Source organism: Macrobrachium rosenbergii, chromosome 52 (assembly GCF_040412425.1).
Source record: "Macrobrachium rosenbergii isolate ZJJX-2024 chromosome 52, ASM4041242v1, whole genome shotgun sequence".
NCBI classification, from domain to species: Eukaryota; Metazoa; Arthropoda; class Malacostraca; order Decapoda; family Palaemonidae; genus Macrobrachium; species Macrobrachium rosenbergii.
In genome coordinates, this window is record NC_089792.1 from 23,212,764 (window position 1) to 23,237,675 (window position 24,912).

The 24,912-nt window shown below is 39.4% G+C and overlaps 1 pseudogene; it reads right to left on the minus strand.

The window, feature by feature from the left end:
* Positions 1-18,867, minus strand: part of LOC136833751 (uncharacterized) — a 97,137-nt pseudogene extending 78,270 nt beyond the window's left edge.
* Positions 18,868-24,912: the final 6,045 nt, after the last annotated feature.

Here is a 24,912-nt window from a genome sequence, read left to right on the forward strand (position 1 = left end):
TTCAAAATTACCAGAGTAAAACATTTAGCCTCTTAATTTTACTGATTGCCGCTGCTCCTAATGACCACATCAGTCAAGTCTTTTGAACCTTGTTTTACTCCTTTAAAATGTAGGTCACCTTATTCTTGCATTAAATACTTATCCCTAAAACTAGGTTTTTTGGGATAGCTTAACCTGCTCTTAGTGATTTGTCATTAGTCCAGGGAATTAAGCACACATTTGAGTTTTTCATTTTACTATTTAATACTAAACTCAATTGCTTGACTGTATTCTTCATTCAGTTGCTTTCCTTCATCATCCAATATGGTTTTTCCATGAAATGTTACACACTAGCCTAGGCTATTCATAGTTTACACTAGCCTATGATGAGGATTCCAGACTCACGACAATAAAATATATAACCTTTTCACTTACAAATAACTGCATTATTTTTCTTGAGTACATTTTTATATATGCAGTTGCTTTTATACGACAGACTGCTTAGTGTTTTGTTAGGCTTAAGTATATTCAGCAAACATTCAGCTTCTTCTTTACCAAATATCACAAAGTTTCTTTGACATTTTCAATATTCCTAATGTGTCAAGTGTTTTTCCTAATAATCAAGAATATGCCTTTTCATTATTACAACTTTGGCAAGTCTGAAATAACTTAGGTGATGCTTCAAGCCAAGCTCCAGTTATCCAGAACACTCTTGGTCCTCATAATTCTGGATTTATTCAGAATACTCTTGGTCCCAATGATTCTGGATACGAGACTCATTATTGTAATGTATAAAAAAAGCCAAGAAAAACGTCTGGATCTTTGGAGTTACTTTCAGAGAATTAAATCAAAATATAAAGAGGTGAAAGCAACCGCTGGAAGGATACCATTTAACTTCTAAAGGCTGGAGGAGCAAAACATTGAAATTCAAGTGGCACAAGCAAGAACTAAGCTAAATTGTGCCAGGTTCAAGGAATCTACAAGCCAAACTAACCCAGGGAAGAGGGAATTAGTCAGGTTCTGAGCATCACGTACCTTGACTATGGAATTATATTGTAAATAAATTCTTCTGGCTTAATGTCATTAAATATTAAACTAATCTGCATCAACGCTTTGCAAAAGTAATTGTTCAAACAGAACTAAGGCAAATTCCAGATATAAGGGATTCCCCAATTTTCTTTTTTATTTTTTAATATTGCTTATAAGTCTCTCTCTCTCTCTCTCCCCAGATTTATTCTGGTATTAGAATGATGCAATTGGCTTCAAAAGATATGTAACTCCTATTTTCTCTCTTCTTACTCTTTCTTTCCATTCTTTATCCTCTACTACACAACTTCTTTCTCTCTCTACTTATTTCTTACACTATACCTTGGCAATCATCACAATAACCAAGAAGAGCCCATAAAACTACCTTCTCCAGGCCAAAGTCAATACATGCCTATAAAGGGTGATAGCAGTAAAAGTTCTCAAAGTCAATACATGCCCAGAAAGGGTGATAGCTGTAAAAATTCCCATGTTACAATGCATTTGGTTCTTCAAAAACCTAATCCCTGGGAAGTTTTGATAAAGCTTACATATACTTCCAGCCTTTAGGGGTTCCTGAGGAAATCACAGAAATATTGTTTTAGATGTAGAAGTAAAATTAAAAACTCGGCACACACAACTTAAAAACATCACACGAGCAATTGAGGCACTGTCGCAAAACCAATGCGTAAAAAGAACTTGTGAAACCGATATGTTATGTAGGTTGGTTACATTTATGTTTGCACCTAACGTCGGACCATCAAATGACAAAATTGACTACATATGCACGTGTATGTGATAACGTACTATATACCAACTTTCTTCCGTGTACAAGAAACCTTCACAAGGTCATGATAACCCGGAAGTTTGTAATGAAAACTATACTAATGTACATGGAAATAAATAAGTTTTAGTTTTCCTTTACTAAAATGCAAGAAGATGCATACACTACTTCAGCATTACAAACATAAACACTTTTCATATTTAAATGCAATGTATGTAATTAGGCCTATATGCAATGCCTGTGGAAAAATTAATACAGTTTACAGCTAGTCATCAATAAAAAATAATTAAAAGCATGCAAAAAGCATGCACATGTACTTTCCTTACAATCTGTGATTGCTTTTGGTGAAACTGAAATGTTGTCACATTACAGCTCAATTACAAAAGTCATCTGTGAGTCAAGGAATATGATTGCACAGTAAAGTATTTTACATTACTTATTGTCGAACATATACAAACCTTTGACAAGTACCTCTCAATCATAAATCTGGGAAAGCTTGTTGTCAAAGAAGAAAGTTGGTTTACAGTATCTATAATTATATATATCTAAATATATAAATATTTAAGCATTAACATCCTGTCATTAGTTGTAACAAAAGAAACAAATCCTTTATGTACAATGATATTGGCATTTCTTAACATAGGCAAAGCATAAATAACAGGATTGGCACAATAGCAGTTAACTTCCAAGCACTAAAATTCTTCCATACTAGTATAGGTATTATCTTCACTTGCAGTGCTCATAAAACCAGTCTCTGTTTCCACAAATCTCTTGCTGAATGAGCTGAACCAGGAAGTCCAATTATCCAGTACCAAATGACAATAGTCAAGATGTAAAAAGCAAAATCTTCAAAAACACACCTAAACATAGTTGATACTTGCATCATCTTCCTTACTGCCGACTGCTGTACTCCACACAAAACAAGAGCAAGCCCTAACAGGCCTCCCACACCTTGGGATGAGGCTTCAATGACATGTCTCATGCACCACATGTGATGAGCTTCCCACAGCAAAAATGGCAAAGCAATGCTATTGGACACAACATATTCAAGTTTTACACTTAGTAAAATACATACAAATAAGGCAAGAATAACAGGCACAATAGGTGTACTGAGAGCCCCAACCAAGGTGGCTGACTGGACGTCACAACTATTAAGCTTTCGGCTTGGAGTGGTGGTGAAACTTGCATTACCAGCACTATTTGTCATCAGGTTGTTAATGTTTCTTAAATGTTCAGCTATTTCAGGTACAGAATCTATCCCATTTTCAGTTCTAAAATGAAGTTGATTATGTTCAGTCTCATAATTATTTTCTATGACAGAATTCTGTAAGTGAAAGTCACTTATATTTGTTGCTGTCCTTGTATCCTGTGCACAGGTTACATCATTGCTGCTTCCCTCTTCCTCCTTCTGAGAAGAGTTGCTTAAGAAGGATGTTGCATCATCCTGGAGGGTTGCAGAATTATGCAGGTCATTTTCTGTTTTGACATAAGAAAAAATATATTAAATTCTTCATACAACTTGCACAAAATATTCATGACCACTTTCACCAAATTAATATAACCATAAATAAATCTATACCCCATAAACCTGTACATCTATATTTTATGCTTAAGCTTGAATATTTTTTAAACATATCAATTTTTAAAATAACTTGTATTTTTCCAAGGATACAAACCATAGCTTTCATACAGGGAGTTTCTCGGGCAAGGCACTCTTCGGCTGTCACTGACAAACTAGAAAAACATAATACTATTGGGTAGGCTTTGAGTCACACAAAATGTGGCAGCCTACCTCATCCACTGTGTAAATCAGCCTGTTCACTACCTCTCAAACCCGTGATGGTAAGATCAGAACTGCGAGGGGCAGCAGAGGAGGGTAAATTCCTTTATGTAAGCTAAGGTTCATTTACTAAGAAAAATGCAAATTAAATTCAAAATTGGGTATTTTTTCCAAAGGGAATATCCTACTCTTTCATAAACAGAGCTTCACCCTTAGGAGGGAAGCTGATCTTCCTACTGCTATAGCAGGTAGGTGTGTTCTGGAGGTGCCAGAGTTGCTCAGAAAAGTACCATCACTGTCTTAGGTCACTAACTTACACTTTAAAGTATCACCCCCACCGAGGCAGGGGGTGTTGTAGATATAGACCATGTCACATTGCTCCTTTGTTGGCCTTGCCCATTTCTTAGAAAGAGGCCCTATTCTGGGGGCTCAACAGTTCTACACACCTGCTGGGCTTTTTGCCAAAATCGGGCCCAGGGTGAGGTGTCCTGGGACTTAATGCACCAGTGCGACCAGCCAGGAAGGATATGAGCAGTGCCTCTTCGGACACCCCACCTGCAGGATGGGGTGATTTTCTTGTAGGTGATGAAGGTGTCTAATATCTCTGATGTTGTGGGTTTTACCCTTCCTAGGACTCGTAAGCCCTGGCCATGCTTCCTAGGCCAGAGATGGTGTTCTTAGAGACCTCCTTATTACTTCCTGTATTGATGAACAACCTCCTATGTGCAGGCCTGTTGGGGGCTGTCCTTTTCAAGACTGTCTCAGGGCCATGACTGGACACAACAACATTTCATCCTTGTCATCCCAGATGAAGTCCAGGATGAACTCCAAGGGATAAGGAGGCCAACCCAGCAAATGGGAGACATTATGTAAGAAAGCCTGTGCAATTCCCAGACTCTTTTGGCTGAAGAGAGGGCTAGCAGGAACAACGTCTTCAAGGTGTGTTCTTGTAAGATGCCTTCTGCAGGGGTTTGTATTTCAGGTGCCATAAGCTGGCAAGCTTTCATGATATCCCATTCAGGGGCTCTGACCTCCAGTGGGGTGCACTTCTTCACAATACTTCTGATAATGGCAGCTAACTCCCAGGAGTTAGACATGTCGATGGCCCTTGGTCTTAAAACCTGGGCAAGGGCTAGCAGCCCTTGCCCTTGACTGCTGTCCTGGAAAAGGACCTCCTGCTGCAGGTAGACCCGCTTGAAGTCAAGCCACAACTCATACAGGTCTTGGGCAGATGTTGAACCCTCCAGCTGCATGAGAACTTGGTCGCACCACAGTATATGCCAATGGAGGCTGCAATGGCCCCTTCAAAGAAATCCCTTTCTTCTAAGGGGCTGATGGATAGCCTCCATCCATGGAAGGTGGAGGAAAGAGCCTGTCGGATGGCACCTTCGATTGTGCTCTTACTTGCGCAGAAGGAACAGGAATCTGCGATATGATGCCATATTATATCTCTCAGACTTTTACAGGAGTCTGCTTACCACTCTGCTTGGGGCCACAGTTGGGCCAATAGCCCCTGGGAATGGCTGAGCCTGTTGAGGACCCTTCTCATCTGTCTGAAAGGCATCCTACATTGCTGCTCTCTAGTCCAAGACTGGGGAGCAGTACAGAGAACAACTTTGCATTGCGGGCTGCTTAAGGTTGATCATAGGACTTTCCAAAGCTCCATCAGGCTGTTGGCCACTCCCTGATTTAGGGACCACTTGGTGCTAGCGGTCTGGTCCTTTTTGATAAGCTGATTGGCAGGGCCAACCAGACTGCCCTCATCTCCAGGAAGTTGATTTACTATCCTCCCTCTCTCTCTCTTGGGTCGCAAATCCCTGAAATGCACTCCCCATTGAGATCTGCACAACCAGTTAGAGCGTCTGAGAATACTTGCATCTCAAGTTAGTTAATTCCTCGTTTTATGTTTATACACCAAGCACTAAAACCTTCAAGGGCCATTCAGCATAGAATCTAATAGTATAAATTTACCTAAAATTCTTACAAATATGAGATAAATATATACAGTAATGAGTCTTTAAGCCAGAAACAAATAAATATAATCTAGTAAAAAAAGTTGCTCTTTAAAATAAAAGTTAATATTATTTTTTAAAAACATTCACTTATTTGAATCACAATTATTATAAAGTACCTCATTCATGGGACCTGCCATATAGTGAGGTAGCTATTCTTTCCTAGGTAAAAAGTGGACATTAAATTAGAAAATGCTTTACCGTTAAAACTTCTGGGCAGGAACTGCAAATTGGGGCCTGTCTCCCTTCTCCACTTGCATTAGGTATCTGTGAGGAGCATACCAGGCTATCTTATACAACCACCCTTGGAAATAATGCTGAATCCTCAATCTGGATGATCCTAGAGGGCCTACTACCTCTTGGCTGAGGTCAAATGACTTTCAAATTCATATTGCAGTACAGTGAATCCCATTATTAAGCGTTGTCAGCGTTCGCGGACTCGCGCGTGTAGTTTCTCTGTCAGGAACCTCTCTACCAACCATCGTGCGCGGAGAAATTTGCGATTCAGGTATTTTCACTGAAATATTCACTAATTACTGTATTTCCTTATAGATTTTCATGAATAAATGCACTTTTTATGATAAAACTATTAAAATATTCAGAGTATAAAGCATTTTACAGAGGTTTTCTGTGTTTAAGCTATCAAAATGGGCAGTTCTAAGTATTTTTGGGGTTTTTAAGCATTCGCGGATTTGACCTGATCGCGGGGGTGTGGGATGCATCCCCGTGGAAATATGGGGGGTTCACTGTATACCTATTATACCATCTTAATAACTTGCCTTACTACTAATATGTAAATTAATAATTTGTTTAAAACCACAGTATGGAAGGTTTGTGAGTGCCTGATTCTGTAATCCTTGGCCCTTCTTGCCTTGATCCACGATGTAATGCTGCATTGCTTTATGAGATCGTCGACGATCCTATTTCTTTTTTGTAGTCAAGTATATTAACTTCAGCGTAGCATTTTTTTATAAGATGAAAAGTAGAACAAATTAAAACAAATTTTTTTATAAGATGAAAAGTAGAACAAATTAAAACAAGTAAAAAATAGAACTGCAAAATAATTCCTTGTAGTATGCACATTTTCAAGTATTTTTCCAAAATAATTACTCTGTAGTGCTAAATACTTTGGCAGAGTGCTAGCCAAACATCTCTGCCACTTCTTTAGGATCACATACAATATATATCCATTCTCAGCCTTTACTATTGGCAATGGGTCTGGAATAAATTTACCTGGCAATTTCCTGATCTTATTCCAGACTTGACTAAATGGAGTTTTTACTGAGACCTCCGAAATATACTTTATCCCTGACAGTCTCTCATCCTTTTTATTGTTCTTTTCTGCTTTGCACAAGCTTTGGCATCTGCTATTTTATAAGCCTTACAGAGTGATCCTAAATATCTACAAAAGCATGTTCTGGTAATTTTCCTAGCAATTGCACATTTCTGGCTCCACCAAGAGACAGCTGGACACCCATAGCACACAAGGCAGATACAGCTATTCCCAAACTGTAAATGCTAACATGCAGCCTCAGAACCAAGCTAAGAACTTTGACAACCTGGTATATTTTATCCTCTTGATGATCTGCTCCTCCTCAACAACCTGCTCTGTCTTGTTGCCTGGCTGGCACTATGATATGATCTAATCCTCCTGGAGGATGACCTATCATTCTGATGCTGTTCTGATGCAAAGCGAGAGGTGAATGAGATGAAAGACAAAGCTATGGAAGCTCCGGGAGGCATGCCCTTTCACCCCTGCTCTCTGATGCTGCCTGAACAACCCTCTTCAGTCTCTCATACTTTGAAGGAAATTGGCAGTATAATTGGACCAGAGATACTTCTTGCCAACTGTGCTGCAGTCTTCCCCTTTGATTTCAAATAACACCTAAGACGCTGAACAGGGGTGGTTGGAAGCTACCTGCTCTTCCCCCAAAATGACATGTGTTATATGACAGTGATGGAAGGCTGGTGGAGCCACCTAATGCTGCTACTTGCCCAGTCTGGCCTTTCTTCTCTATATAGTCTAACAAATTCTTCACTGTCTCTTCTGAGACAAGCTCCTCGGTAACACCTGAAGGAGGAGGGGTTGGGACTGCTGGAGAAGGCCTCAGCAAGGGAAGAGCCATAGGCAGCAAGGGAAAAGGTACAAGAGGCTGGTTCCCTTGATGAATTACTACCTACCTTACAATGCCTTTTCTCACTAGGAATGACTGGGGATCTGCCACACCCAACACACTCTTGAAGTATGGCTTCTCTTAAACATTCTCTCCCCCGATAGGAGATGCACACACAATGTGGATCTACTGCTATCAGGGACATAAATTTACTAAAGGTTTTCCTTTACCCACACAGTGCCTCACTCAGGATTACTTTCTTCCATGGTAGCCATCAATCACACGAGTCCAAAGCGTGGAGACACACTACAGACAAAGGTCAACCACATAAAGCACACCTCTGAACAAGGAACAAACATACTATAGTCCTCCTTAAAATCACATATTCAGCAAGCACTAGGCTACCGGAGGAACACAAGTAAGGAAGGGCAACAAAATAATAATGCACATGTGACATGCATACAGGAAAAGTCTCAGCATATAACAGAACATGCAATGACAACCTGGCGTGAACATGGCTGAAAACAGAGGACGAGGTAGGCTGTCTCTGGTCGTATGACTTTATAAGCCTACCTGATAGGATTTTGTTTTTCTAGTTAGTCAGTGACAGCTGAAGTGGGCCTTGCTCAAGAAACCCCACTTATAAAAGGGGAGGATCATATCCCCACAGGAACAAATATTTCTTAGATGATCTCATCAATTGGTACTGTAGATATTGCTTTGGCTACTACTATGCTTGAGTTCTTAGCTTTTCAGTACTAATAACTGATTTATTTTCATCAGGAATTATCTCAAAGGGATATAAATCATGCTTTCATAAATACTATTTTTTGAGTTAGAACAATAGATATCATTACAAGGAAGAAGTCAAGAGGTAAAATAATTGCCAATTACTTAACGATATATTGTAATTCTCTTAGATATACAAACCAAGGAGTCTTTTTATGGATATGCCTTTGGCATGGCTAGTTTCAGTTATTGAGAACTTGGTAACAGGGTAGTTAACACGCAGCAGGTAGGTGAGAGAGGATGGCAGAGTATCAAACTAAATTATAATCCCTCCATGCACTCTTCAACAGGCATGGAAATATGTATGGATGATTGTGGTGGGATTATGATTATGATGACTGAATTTTCAAGATTTACTTAGATTAGTTAGCCCACTTTTACACAATTAACTGCTCCACATAAATGCATCCTAAGTATCCTGCTGAAACTTAGAGTTTATTGAGACAAAAATCCTGCATGAAACTTCCTATAGTCTCTAATCCTTTCTGGTAGTTAATGGCAATTTCGCCCCTGATCATCTACCTAGATATCGAGTGTTTTCTTGCACGAAACTGAAATAAGCGGGAATACAGAGGCGGTCCCGGTTTCTGACCAGAGTTTCCGTTCTTAACGCCCGCGTGTAACCGAAAATCGTCGTAAACGGAGAAAATCGTCAAAATCACAGAGAAACCTTACTTTTAATGCTCCTGGGTGCATTGAAACGACGTAAACTGCATTGTGTGGAGTTTTACATCAAAATACCTTCAAATTCTCCAGTTATTCTGCCGTTTTAGAGACCAAATTCTTCCGTCGGTCCCGGTATGTAATGGCGTCGTCAACCTTGAGTTTATCTTGCATTAAATAAGCAGAGATAATTCTGATGAATATATTTGAAAAGTAGCTCTCCAGACTATCGTAGCCAGGACAAATCGTAAACCGAGGACTGCCTGTGTGATATCATAGTGGAGCTTACATTTCCATCTATAATTGATTAGATCATACAAACTTCACAACAATTTGTTGCTCAAGATGATTAAATATTATATAAATTTTCATCCAGATGATTAAATATCATATAATTTTCATAAGAAAATTTATTTGGACAATACAATACTATTAAGGGAGCTTTTTGTATCTTTGCACCGACAGGCGAGTCAGCATTCAAACAGAGAACGACTGAATGGCTGACCAGATGACGCCATCCTAGTACACCTGTTCTCGCCAGGTATATTTTGAATATTTAGCTCATCAGAATTCTCATGACAGCCCACTTAGTGATGAGAGATTGGGTAGGTCTACTTTAACAAATTTTATAGAAATTTATAATATTTAGGATGAATCTTACCTACTATTAAAGATAACGATTCCACACTTTTGAGACAATCATAAAGTGGATACTGCAGCCAGACCAGATCTGCTCAACCAGTAAATGCTAAAAGTTTTTGCATATGTGGCCCAAAACAGTCTAACCTGACCTGGAATCCTTTATGATCTTCCTGCTGCCAGAGTTAGAATCCATTCAGGAGCCAAGTTCTTGCATGTAGGCAGCAAGAGTATATAAAACAACAGTTTTATTAAAATTATTATTATTCTTAGTTAACTGTATCATTTGACTTTTGTACATATCTGCTGGTGTAACATCCTAACTTGGGGCCAATAATCCCCATTCTTTCTCTCTCTCTGTACACACACAGACATGTGCAGGTTTAAAGAGCAAGAGGCAGAAGCTCCTGAAGTGACGAAAAACATTTACAGATGCTAAGATCAGAATGTGACAGTGTACTCAACAAGTGGATTAAACAAGTATGTAAGCGAAAGTGTAGAAGCATTTCAGAGTGCACCTATGGCACAGGCTACAAAATTTCATAAGGAACTAAAATGTCATTCATAACAGATAGCCCGGTGATTATTCATAAAAGTTTTGTTCTACTTTGATAACACAGCAATATATATATATATATATATATTATATATATATATATATATATATATATATATATATATATATATATATATATATATATATATATATATATATATATATATATATATATATATATATATATATATATATATATATATTATATAGAGATAGGCTGGCAAGACATTCCAATAACACAAGGGGAGTTTTAGGGGTGATTTCTGTCACCTGGGATTTTCTGTGGACTGTATTGTAATTTTTACTACCTCTTTGATATCTCTAGTGATTGCTATCCCCTTTTCATCATTCTGCTACTCACACATCATATCTCTTTGGAATCTTTCTTCATACTGTAACATTTTCTTTAAAAATACAGTGCATTTTATATGACATTTACATTCCCAAGTTAACCGGGTCAATTTCTTAACTTTCTGTGACTTATATCTCCTAAATTCATTATGTCTTCACAATTATTATTAGTTGTAAAAAAAAAAAAAAACTACATGATCTTGGTTCACAAATAGAGTAAACTCGCGACAGTAAGGAAGGGTTAACATCTCTATGATTTTTATAGTTATTACTTCCCACTTTTTACTGTTTTGTTCCTCATATATTTCATTTATATTTAGGATATTTTCTTCATACTGTATGACTTTGTTCAAAAAATTTTTGCTAACCTTATTTTTTTTTATCTTTCAAGATGTATAATTCAAACTGTGCACAATACAGTTAGTTTAATATCTTTAAAGCACATTTATATAATTACAAAATTTGTACACAATTCTCGATACTGGAGGCTGAAAAGGATATATGTTGGGAGGTAAGCTGCATTTTTAAACCAAGTTTGTTAATTTCCCCCCCAAAAAAATTTAGCTCTGAACTACATTTTATTCAGCTTAATTTAAAATTTATTGCATTTATAAAAAGAAAAGGTAAGCTGCATTTTTAACCAAGCTTTGTTAACTTACAAAAAAAAAAAAGCAACGCTGAACTACATTTTTTTGGCAACTAATAGCCGTCAGGATGTCCGTACCGTTCAGCTATCATTTGGTGACTCTTGGCAATGGAAATGTTGGTGAAACTCAGTAAAATGAGGATACTGAGAATGAAAACATTACCAGAATGCAAATGATGCATGATTGCATTCACATTTTATAATGCTGTATGTTAATTTTGTGTGTGTATTAGTTCTATGTTACCAATGAAGATATTATACTATGGATTCACCTGATAATTTTGAGAATGTAAACATTACCGGAATGCAAATGGCATATGATCACATGTTCATATTTTATAATGCTATACAACAAATAATGATCGACTAGTGTATTTGTTCATTTGGGGAAATGTGGATTTATCCCCAAACCAGCAGCATGTTGTGTCACTCATAATGATGCCTGTTAAACTCAGTAAATTGTGTGTGTGTGTGTATTCTGTATTCCTGATGATGATACTGTATGATACACTCAGCTGATAATTTTGAGAATACAAACATTACTGGAATGCAAATGGTGTACGACCACGTTTATATTTTATAATATTGTCACGATCCATTTGTGTGCAATATTCATATGAGATAATGCAGTTGTACCTAGACCAGCGGCATGAGTAGGATAGAGAGCAATAGGAAGGGTGGTAATGATAGACAGAGGAAACTTCTGTTTTAAGTCATGAAGGCAAAGGGATTGTACTGCCTGAAGAGCTGCTTCAAGTGTCATTGGCACAGAAGGTCGGGTCAGGGAGGAACTCTTCTCGGTGCCTCAGAAGCAGAGCTAGCATGTTGGGCAAAAGGCGAAGTCTTCCAGCATTCATCTAAATTCAGGGTGAATGACACTTTGCTGAACTCCCTTGCGACGAATACAAATCCAATGGAAGATGAAGACGTCGAAGTATCCCACAGTGTCAGCATGCATCACCGTAGCCGTCCCTGGGTCTGGTACAATGAGGCATGTGAAAAATTGAGTGAAGGGAGCTCTCTGTTCCCGTCACTCTATCCAAGGAGCTGAGCTTGCCTGCCAATACATCCCACAGCCTGAAATGTATCTGGCTGGCTTGGCTCTGATGCACCACAGTTCACTCAGCACCCACAAATTCAAAGTAACCGGAGGGAAACGAGACCCTCTTTGTTTGTTGACATATGCCACTATGTGGTGTTGTTGCCCAACAACACCACAGAGTATCTCAAAAACGATCCTGAAACTCTCGGAAGGCCAAGAAACTGCCTGAGTTCCAGGATATCGATGAGAAGGTACTTACTGTCACCGGTTGCACACCTCGAATACAACGGTCTTACACTTGTGCACCTGGTCGGTGCATCTGAGAACAGAAGCATGTTGCGAGGAAAATGTGCAGGTATATTCAGAGGTTCCTGTTGATCAACCACCAGCCTAAATCCTCCCTCATCCTTCTAGAGGAAAAGATTAAGAACTGGAAGCAGAACGCCCTTATTTCCATGAAGAGATTCGAAGGCAAAGCTGCCTGAGGGGATAGCTTCTACAGTGACGACAGGACACTGAAGATGACTAGCCCTAGCGGGGCTGGCTTCTCCCGAAGTCAGGAACACGGGAGAGGAGACTGAATGGAAGCTTGGTGAAAGATGGCCAAGACCGAGAAAACAGATGCTTCACAGAAGGATATCCATTACCAGGTCTTGGGCCATTCCGAGCATTCTCCCTTCCCCTCCTCCCTCCGCCCTCTTCCCAATTGGAAAGAAGGTTGAAAGAGACGCACGTATGCACACTTTCTAAGAAGAGAATGAGGAAGGCTGGGTGTTCTGCAAGCACCCTTTGAAGCCTGAAACTTCTTAGGGGCTGAGGAAGGGCAGCCTGCCATTGCCCGGAGGACAACGCAGTTGCCCTGGCACGTCCCTTGACTACTGCAGTATCTAACTACTCTGCGAAAGAAGGAGGTAGAACCGAGGCAAGGTCCGTTCTTCAGGGAATGTAACAACTCGGGACTTACAGAACTGGAGATGGAATCTGGCCAGTGTCCCTTTTCTTAGCACCAGAATTGCCCACAGGTTACTGTCTGGTGCCAGGTAGGTGAACCCACGCCCAGAGTGGAACAGTCTCTAGAAGGCAGAGTCCTCTTCAGGAATGATCGCATCTGAGGAGGCAAAGCCTTGAAAAAGTGAAGGATCACAGATTCATCAGGAGACTACCTGGCGGGACACCAAGCGGTGTCTTCCAGGTTCGCCATCTCAAGTTGCAAGAGGGAACACCCTTCACAGCAAAGAGAAACAGTAAGAGATCTGGGTCTGGAGGAGCCAGAGCCCGGGAAATCTGCTAGTAGGCATAAGACCCCTCTGAGGAGAAGAATTGCTTCTGTCGAGGAAGAGGAAGGGAAAGGGGCTTGACTGGTTGGTTCGACCAAAATGAACTCTTTATCCAGGAAAAAAGCATTCATCTGGTCGAGAAAGCCCTTATAGCAAGCGTGGACTGGCAGCCACAACAAAACCCAAGCAAGGAGTTACTGATCTCCCTGAGATCATAGTGCTGATGAATTGGCGTGAAGATCTCTGCAAAAAGAAAATTAAGGGTGTCTGCATCCCGAAGAAGACCCTTGAGTCCTCCTGGCACGTGACACTCCCAAACACTTCTCCTTGGAGGGATAACCACGCCAGAACCCAGAAAACCATCCTAGATTGCTCGAATCCTAATAGCGGAACTCCGAAGAAACAAAACTCATCAGAGTCCTCTCTATCCGACTCGCCTCCTCTGGCAGCAACCAAAAGGGTTTGAGGGAAGAAGAGAGGAGAGAAGCATTCTTACCTGTCCTGCCAGAAGAACCAGCAGGAGAGGCCGCCCACAGGCAATCATCAACCAGAGGTAATGACGGCAAATCGCGGGGGGGAGAAAGCTAATGCCACTGCAAACCGCTAACCTGAAGTGAGCAAAAGTTCCCTTGAGCTGAGTCTCCTGAGGGAAGGAGAGCCTCAACAGCATTCGGTTCACCAAACCGAGTGACCTGAGTCGATCACGTAGACATGATCGGGGGCTGGGCATGCAAGCTGATCAAGTAAACGCAATCATGGGCCGGGCGAGCAAGCCGGGCCAGTCTCGAGATGCGATCAGGGGCTGGCAAGCGGGCCGAGCTGATCTGAACTGATCAAGTAAAAGTGATTGGTGGCTGGGCGAGCAAGCAGGGCTGAGCCGAACCGAACCAGGAAAGCTTGGCTGTGAAATAGTGCTTTCCTCAAGACATCACTAATCTCCTCCAAGGCCGGAAGCACCTCGGGAAGAGGTTTAAAAGAGAAGTTCTTGTCTATAGCAAAGTGCCAGACAGGGTCGAGACATGAGTTCGGAACTGATCGAGCACTCAAGCGAAGCAGGTAGGAAGCCAGAGACATCCAAATATTCCGACAAATTCTCTGGAAATCCTGTGCCTAAAGCGGGCCGGAGGAGCAAACTCTCTAGTATGGTTTAGGAAGTGCCGAGAATTCCACAGAGATCTCAGACGCCAGCGACTTGCTAGTCAGCTAAGATCCCAGAATCCGAGCGCTTGAGGGTTCCCAAGTCAGGCTCTGGTGAGACTCCGGAATCTTGTAAGAACAATCTTTGGGAGTAAGCTCCTCTCAGCTTCCGAAGAAAACCGAGGAGGGACAGATGCAGAAACAGTCTTAGACGCAGACTTCTAAGAACTGGAATCAAGAGCGTGGCTTCGAAAGGTTGCGCACTCAAGGCCCCCGAGACACAAGACCCCAATGGCGAATGCAAATTGGATCCCGAGCCCAAGGGCTGGGAAGAGCAAAACAAAGAGAACGCACTGCCTCTCTGAAGAGATGTGGTACCTCAGAAGTCCCGTAGGACCTCTGATGGGAACCTCCTCCTTACCTCTCCAGGTGCTTGAACCCTCAGGACCCAGACACCAGGCTGGGAACCTGACCGAGCACTGTTTTGGAACTGAGCACTCAAAACTAAGTAATGGTAGGAAGAACCAAGACACTTTCTCTCACCCTGTGCCTGAACCAAGAAGGTGAGAAGTCTCTCCGACATCGGTTCAGGATGCAAGAGAGTTCAAAGATTCTTGAGCACTCAGTGTGACTCGACAAAGTTGAGCACCCGACACAGCACCAGTCTAGAAGCAGAACTCCTAGTATGGCAACGGGAGCGCAACCGAAGTCTGCGTGCCCGTGACTCCTGAAATGCAAGACCCTGGGGTGAGCGATTCAGTTCCCGAGCCTGAAGGCCAGGAGAGTCAACGGGAGATCCCACTGCCTCCCTGTCAAGGAGTGGCCCCATAGAAGCCTCATGGCGGAACTGTAGGAGGAGAGAGGCAGCCTTCCTCTTGTGGCCGACAAACCTCAGAAGAGGGGAGAAGGCAGCCAGAACCTTCAAATCCCGAAGATCAAGTTCAAGGCAGCGACTACATCTCACAGGACTTCTTCTCGATCTCTTCTCTGACATCTACAGGGATGGTGGTCCAGGAAACCACGAGAACTGCGGGCTATCTAGAATCAAGAGTGCAAGCGCCCCAGGCGAAACAGGAACACTGGGAGCTTAGCAGGTGGCCAGGCAGCGAGGCGGGAGAGCCTGACAGGAGTAGCCTGGCTGGCAGGAGCTTTCAGGAACATCAACCCAGATGTGACAGGGCAACCAGGTGGCTAGGCTCATCCGAAACAAAGGCGGCCAGTGACTGGCTGCCAGGGCAACAGGAGCAAAAAGACAAGAGGCACAGCAGTAGTAGACGGGACCACAGGTACAACAGGAGGCAGTGGCACAGCATACAGGAGTGCCAGGGAACAAACAGCGGTTGGTCCCCCTTGTCACAGCACAGTGTTGACACTGACATAGGGATCTTAGCCATTACTGTCACCGTGGCAGTCGTCGAAGTATCCACTTTATAAGGGCAGTTTTCCTGCCATGGGAACTTCAGCTGCACCTTATGATGCTCGCTGTCAACCTCGAGAAAAAAGCGAAAAAGATTAGTAAAGGGAGACTCGTATTGCTCTGAGGGGGATTGTCCTATGAAAAGGAGGCCCCTGAGAAGAGGTTGCCGACCCCCGCCCCCCGCCGACCATTGCTCGACAAGCAAGAGAAGAGGATAAAGGAGAGGCCATAAGGGAAGCAACGGAAGGAATGAAAGGGCAGTCACCAAGGGTGCCGTCGGAGGTGAACAACCTTCTGACGATGTCCGGCAACCCTTCTCAATAAAGTTCCTGCCGGCAAAGCTGCCCTCGGTGCATGCGGCAAAGAGCAACACTTGCACAAAACAGAAATTTGCAGTCACACTCCCATACAAGGAGCGGAGGGCGTGAGGCCCAAAGGATAGGGGAAGCAAAAATTTACGCCAGTGGCCACTGACCCCAAGAAACACACACTGGGAAATAACAACCTTACTGCAAGGCCATCAAAATCATGGGTTTGTATATTACATAATATCAAACACACAATATATACACAAAACATAAAAGATCACCAGGAAAGAAGAGGGTTAACATGAAATCTGGAAAGAGCTCACAAAGCATGCACACAGCATGACGGCGAAACCAATTAAGAATTTTTACATCTGGTCAGGCGGGACCCCTGCCTACTGGACAGTAATTACTGCTTAACCACCTTGTTCTAGAGTTTTAATGGCCATTTCCAACTCCGCTGTAAGTAATTCTAAAGTGAAGGACCAATGGTTTGTATATCGTGTAAGAACAAACAAGAAGCAAGAAGAACAGAGCTGAACCAAGAGTTACATTAACTAAAAACCAAAGCCAGTTTTTTCAAGGAAGGCCTGGTTTCCAAAATCCCATATATATAATTTGTAAACTTATAACAAAACAGTAAATTTTATAAATTGCCAATAAGACTCCAGCCAGCCATTTTTGCAAGAAAAACCATTTTGGGATTTTCATGCAAAAATAATAAGCTAGAAAAAATGTTAGGGCACTAAAAGAACCTCGAAATACCAGCCTACGCGTAACCTAGGGGTGTTTTACTGGTTGAATTTGCGCATTAGGTATGAGGGGGTGGTACTCTTAAGTTAGCAATTTGATTAATTTTTTATTTATCCTTTGCGCACAGTGTTTACCATATTCAAAATAACGAGAATGAAGAGCTCTCTTATAAAATGTAGGTTACAATTCCATAGCATGTATTGGCAAATTATAAAGTAATACCAACCGACAGCAATCTTCTTGTATTTTAACGTGCTTTTGTTCCCATATTAGTATGGGGTAAGCACGATGCGTTTCAGAATTTTATCATGAGCCCACAATTCCAAGAGAGAAGACTTCCAGATATGTAATTCGTGGTTACCCAGAATGAACTTCAACAAAAAAAATCTGACTGGGAGCTCACCCCATTCCTGTGAGTGTTAACATAAATGAATTTACATAAACATGTATTTGACGGACTAGAGGGCCATAGTAGGCTAGTCTGCAATTTTATCCTGTAATTTTGCCACAGATGTGAGCATGAACTTTGTACTAACCATGAAAAGGAGGGTGAATGTCCAGAAGAACTCCGCATGCATAAAGTACCAAAATTAAAAGTAAAATGCAATATTTTTCATATTTAAAGCGTTTTGTGACCATGCTGCAGTGAGAAACACACAATTTTGCCATATGTGGCTATGGAGGTTGGGGCAAGTATTATCTAACCTTATAAGTCAAAGTGAAAATCATTCAATGAGAACTAGTTTTCTGAGAAACATTACACTCTTTCAGAAACATTACAGCAAAAACCTCATTTCGAACTAACTCCAGTAAGACCGAGGATGCAGTTAGATAATCAATATCAGATGGTGAATCTCCTCAAAAATTATTTAGAGACAAAGTTTCATTCTTTATATTGTGAGAATTAAAGTGTGACCTATTTTCTTATATCTCACCGCGGAGTTGTTCTGGACATTGACCAAAAGGAGACTTAAGATCACAACATTAAAACTCCAATCTCAAGTAATGGTTTATGACAAAATAATACCTACCCGTAAGTACTAGCCTAGGTACTTGTTTGAACAAAAAACTTCCCAGGCAAGTCAGGCCTATGCTTCATGAAGATGTTCAATGTCACTTGGAGGTGGGGGAAGGGACAGGATCCCGCGGCCAAGTGAGGGCACTAAGGCCTGGATAAGGTTAGGTAAAGGTAGGTCCGGTTAGGCTAGGTCGTATTCCCTCTGACATACCAACTACGCTAGCCTAGTCTAGTCCTGCTAATTGTTTGTCTCGCTTAAATTTACCTTTACTGGTATCGACGACAGCATTTGAAGATGTGCCAAAAATCTTCCTCTTTCTTTCCTCGGCATTTTCTAAAATGCGTCGTCTGCGAAGCTCGCGTCGTCTTGCGGCCTCATCTGCCATTCTCTCTATAGGCCGCCAAGATCACATTAAATATTCTAGGGCCTTCTCTGGTGGCTCCTAAAACAAACGGATGAAAGTATGCTAGAGACAAAACACTAAAACAAGTACAATTTCATACAAAGATATCCATCAAGAATATAATTATAAACTACTTGGGTTTCTATACCTTACACAGAATTGTCCAACTTGTCGAGTCAAAGTAAACAAACAAAGATGGCTGGTTTTACTACTTACGGTAGAATGTTGTGTAGCATTCCTTTGGAAATATTCTACCATTCCCGGAATGAAATGTTGATTCTGTCACATTTTTTTCTGGTTTTAAAATATTAACGAGACAACGGAAAATTGAAATTTAACATTCCGTAATTAAGGAGGACAAAAAAATTATACGCTGCTTGTATCTTTCCCGGTTTGCACTGAAATGACAGCTAACTGTTGACTGTTGTCGCACTCGTTAAAACCGATAATAGGCTTCACGGTTTTCCTTCGTTTATGTAAACAGTACTATGATGGCAATGCATATTTTGTGTATTTTTGCATGATGTTCTGACTGCCTGATTGATTTATAAAAGGTTTTGGTATACTACTACTGATCATCGTGCTTTCTTTAATTTGAATTATTAATAGTAGAAAATGGAACACCCTGACTGAATTTTACCATAAAACATGCATTCGGTCCGTAAACTCTTACATTAGTTAATTGAATATCATTAGAAAATATGGTAAAAATTGCAAGAGATTGTATTGCTATCAAGAAAATGTACTAAGAAACAAATTTAAATTTATTTGGTTTACACACAACAGTCTTCTAGATGCCCAAAAAGAAAGTAATTACCACCCACGTTCTGGCACTAAAAAATAAATAAAAACTTAAGTCGTAAAGCTTGGAACAATTCAGCCAGCACACAATGTAGGTTAGCTCATGAAAACCCATGTGTTATACGTGGGTGACCAACTGTAAATCCAGAAAATGGAGTTTTCCTACTCTTTAGCATGGAGGACCTTTGAAACCCAGTTAACACTTACTGTTACATTTAACCAAACACAGGCACATGCAGTTACTGGATCATTATTAACCTATAAATAGAGTGCCACAAATGGGTATCAGTATCAACATATAATAATAACTAATAATAACATTCGAAACTGAGAAAGAGGCGTGAAGTATTAAAACAAAACTAAATTACCCTTCCAAAAATGACAGCTACTGACGGCACTGATGCTCCAAAGGTGTCAGCACATGAAAAGGAAATAAGTCGTACTTAGCAAGTGGTGATATATACAAAATACACTGTTGATTATAAGAAATATTGTAGGTTAACAGAAGAAACAGTGAGGGCCTATGTTGAAGTCTGCAGCAATTGTGACAGACAAAAACCACCTTAATATTAAACATATGATAAACGTCACGCAGGATAGTTCCCTAATCTGGAGCACTTTAAATAGTCGGGCTCTGTCTTATATCTAATCTCGACGCCAAGGCAACGATGATGATAAAGGTTTGTGAAAGCTGTGTTAGAAATTCTGTAAAGTTTCTTAACAGAATGAAATTTTTAAGTTAAAAATTTTTGGAATAAACTTTTTATACAATGTGTTACTGAAGAGGAATATGAATATTTTATATGCATACAGACTTATTCCTTTTTTATCTTTTAAAGGAAATAGCAATCTACAGTACGCTGCATAGCTTACCACGCAGCCAATACTTGCTGAATAATGCATGGGTAGGAACTGCGCAACGGCGCATATCTTAGCGGATTTTGGAGTTCTACTGGTATTGCTCGAATATTTTTGCGGATTTTGAAGTTATACAGTCACTACCCGGATATTTTGGAGTTATGCTGTTATTGCCCTCATATATTGGCCACTAGCGGGTCTAGAAAATTTCATGGGTGCCACAAATTTTCACATTATACACATATGTATATATATATATTTCTATAAGATTTTTTATTTTTTCATATTTATATATTTCTCATTTACGTTATTATAATTTAAATCTTCATTATTATTGTTTTGTCATTATTTTTCGGGGGTTGCGGTATGTGCCTCGGGGGGAGGGCCATGGGCCCTCTGGATCCGCTGGTGATATTGGCGGATTCTGGAGTTATGCTGTTTTTGCCGCACATTCTAGCGGATTTTGGAGTTATACTGTTATTGCTGAACTTATTCTTTTGGTCAATCGGAATTCAACCCTGAATAACTTGGGCAATCAAGACGAAGGACCACAATTTCGAGAGCAAAAGCACTATTATAGGAAAACCAAAGTTGCAATCCCTTTGCAATTTTCTTGCCGTAGAAAGATGGAGCAGAAGTATACGTTGTTCGGGTAAAAATTATTGGATGTTTACTTTTAATTTTTATCAGTATACCTCGAACTTAATTCTAATGCACACGGGCGGAGAAAAAATTGTCAAGACTGATAAATCTCTCTCTCTTTTATCGACCTCTTTAGCAGATTTTTTTTTATAAGTTAGTTAGCAGGGGGTAGCGTTCTGTGACCTTAATTGTTTTCAGGGTTTAAGGGAACCCCCAAGCAGAAACATAAGGCAAGATCAGTTAATCAGGAAACCTTGGTTTTACTGATCTACAGATATCTTAAGGCTAGCCAGTTCATTTTACATTACAAAGAAGTGAATAACTGCAACAGTAGTTGAAGCATTTATCCACTGAAATATTTCGTTTTCAAGACCAGCTATCGTTTCATTACTCTTTGGCAATATGCTAGTTGCTGCTAAGAGTTACTTTTAACTCGAGCTCACTTTTTCACAGCATTTGAAAAAAAAAAAAAAAGATAGTATGATGCTAGTAAGCGAGACATCGTACATAGTTTTTCTACCTCCCGATCATACTATCAGCCTCAAAATATATCTTCCTGCTCTAGACAACTCTCTCGTGTGATAGTATAGATGATACCGTAAATAACTTTTACAATATATACATATACTCTATATATATATATATATATATATATATATATATATATATATATATATATAATATAATATTATATATATATATATAAATATATATATATTAAATATATATATATATATAATAGTTAAAAATTAAAATTAAACATCCAATATATATATATATATATATATATATATATATATATATATATATATATATATATATATATATATATATATATATATATATATATATATATATATATACATATACTGACTGTCTTTGAAATTTTGTACTTTATATATGAAGAATCTGGAAACTAAACTATTCCGTCTTATTGATGCCTTATATGAATAATATGAATTTATAAATACAGTGGAAGTTGTCTGGCTAGATATATGTGATATGATATATATATATATATATATATATATATATATATATATATACATATATATATATAAATATATATATATATACATATATATATATACATACATACATATATATATATACTGTATATATATACATACATATATATATATATATATATATATATATATATATATATATCACAATATAGCCAGAAAACTTCACTGTGTATATAAACTTATATTACTCATATAAGGCATCAATAAAATGGAATGGTTTAGATTCCAGATTCTTTTACATATAAATTCCAAGACATACAGTTTTCTTCTTCAGGTATCGATGCCCTGAGGAGATAACAGCTACACTTGGGTATATATGTATGTGCTCCACCCAACATCTCTTGTTTTCTATTTGTAATCCTCCTGCCATTCCTTCCAGTCTTTTTGATCTCCAAGGCCGTATGCTTAATCTTTCGTTGTTCGGAATTATCCCTTTGCTGTCCATGTTTTTGTTTATGTTCTTCTGAAAATTCTGATAAATGGTCTCACAAGTAATCTTGTCCTCAAAATTGTTTCCAGCGTTGCCTACCATCGTTTTTTTTCAAAAAGAGTCGATGAGAGCGTTCTCCATGTTTTATTCTTGTTGTTATATATAAAATCTGTATTTTTCTAGTTGATGTTATGGTTGTAATTCCTGCATTGTTCAGCCCATGCCGATGCTTGGTTGTAATGGCGAATGTTCTGCATATGCTGGGTTGCGCTCTCCTGGCACCATTTGCCTCTCTGACCAAAATATACTTCATCGCAATTGGCACAAGGTGCTGGGTAGACCCTGCTCCTCTTCTCCCCTTTTATGGGTATCTTCTCTCTGGTTACATTACTCCCATTGTTACTTTTATAATTTCCGACTAATCTAATATTTTTCAGTTTCTTGTTTGAACCTTAATGTTATTATTTGGAATGTCGATCGTATTTTTCCGGTTTATTCCATCTTTGTCTAATTGGCGCCTTTCCCCATAGCAGTGTTTCCAAGCCTTACTATGCACCGTCTCCCAATAGTGAGTTGGGTATCCCATTATTAATCTGGTCATCAATCACAGCTCTTCCTTGGGACCCCCAGCTGCGGGGCCTATCTTTGTTGCACCTCCCAGAGGTTGATATCGAGCTCAACTGGCGCCCACATCTCCCTCATAAGAAGAGATAAGTTAATTGTTCCCCGAGTCTATTTTACATCTCAGTAGAATACTTAGTCTCACCCTCTATGTTTAGTTTACGAATATTGATGGGGTGTTACAAGGTCCTTTTATTTACTGATTATATCAAACAGTGAAAGTGGAATATGCAGTGTGATCAATTATACATCTGATAAATAAACTGTTAATTTAATAATGGAGCTCCTGTGAGCACTTCGGAAGTTGCGGGACCTGGATAAGCCATCAACAAGTAACAGGTATATGTAACGTAAACTTACAGCCATCAATACTCATAATATATATAATATATACACATATATATATTATATATATATATATATATATATAAATATATATATATATATATATATATAAATATATATATATATATATATATATATATATATATATATATATATATATATATATATATATATATATATATATATATATATATATATATCAATACTGTATATAACACAAACACACACACACACACACACACACACATACATATATATATATATATATATATATATATATATATATATTATATATATATATATATATCAATATCAATACTACACTAGATAATCCTTGGGGAAAGCACAAGAAATTCTTAAACCTCAATAATATATTTATTGTACTACAGTAATATAAATGTTGTTCATAGTTTAAAATACTATATACATAGCATTATTTATATTGTAGCATTACTTAAGGTCCCTCTACATTTCAGTTCTAACTATGTGACCCATTCAAAGTAACTTTCCTCAGCCAAGCTTGAGATGAGCATGTAAGAGACGCGTCGCACCGATCGCGGTCTCTTTCAAGCACACGACTGTGAGTCATTCCATCGGAGGGGACAAGACAAAATCAAGAGCATCCCATTTTCTCTCTTTCAAGGAACGCAACTTCTACCATACAATATTTCCGCCTGTTTCTCCCTAATCATTGTTGTCTCGATTTATGTACAATCACCACTGCTTACATCGCCATGCAAGCATTCTAATCATGTACCCGTAATGTTCCACCGAATCTTCTGTATCAGACTGGATGTATTTCTGTTTTTGCAGACACCAAACGTCTCGCCATTTCACATATATTATGCTACTGCATTGTATTAATTAATCTGTCTCGAATCTCATGCAATTGGCCATATGTGGAATTTCCTGGCCTTTCCACTGATATAGTTTTATCACTACGTTTATTATGTCTCTCACAATCGCCATCTGTTTGTCTGCCGACAAACACAGATGTCCAAAACATTACCTGTTTTGCCCTGACTGTGTGTAGACGCTACTTTGCGGCTCGCACCAGCCAATAATAACTTCGAAGACTGCACAAGGCCAGCTAAATCTAACACAACAACATGCACATTCATTCAGTAAGGAACCACCAATAAACCAGTCAGCACCCAGCCAGTATGTCACTCAATCCCGTCCTTACAAGTATAGTCTAGACTCTCTAGGGGAGCGAACCCATCACCCAGGTCGAATGGGATGCAGTACCCAAGGTTAGATTAGCTTTGGAAGGGTTTAGGTTTAGTTACGATAATTTCCACTTTGTTTTGGTAGTTTTAGTGATAACACAAATGAAAATGTTTGTACCTCTACCTCTCGTGTCTTTTTTTAGTACGTCACCACTGTGGACACTTTACTCAGTGGCCTATGTTTTTCCTTACCCCAAAATGCTGTTTCTCACTGTTGTTACCCATCAAAATAGTGTAGGGTGAGAGAAACACAAAAACGAGTGGTTAGT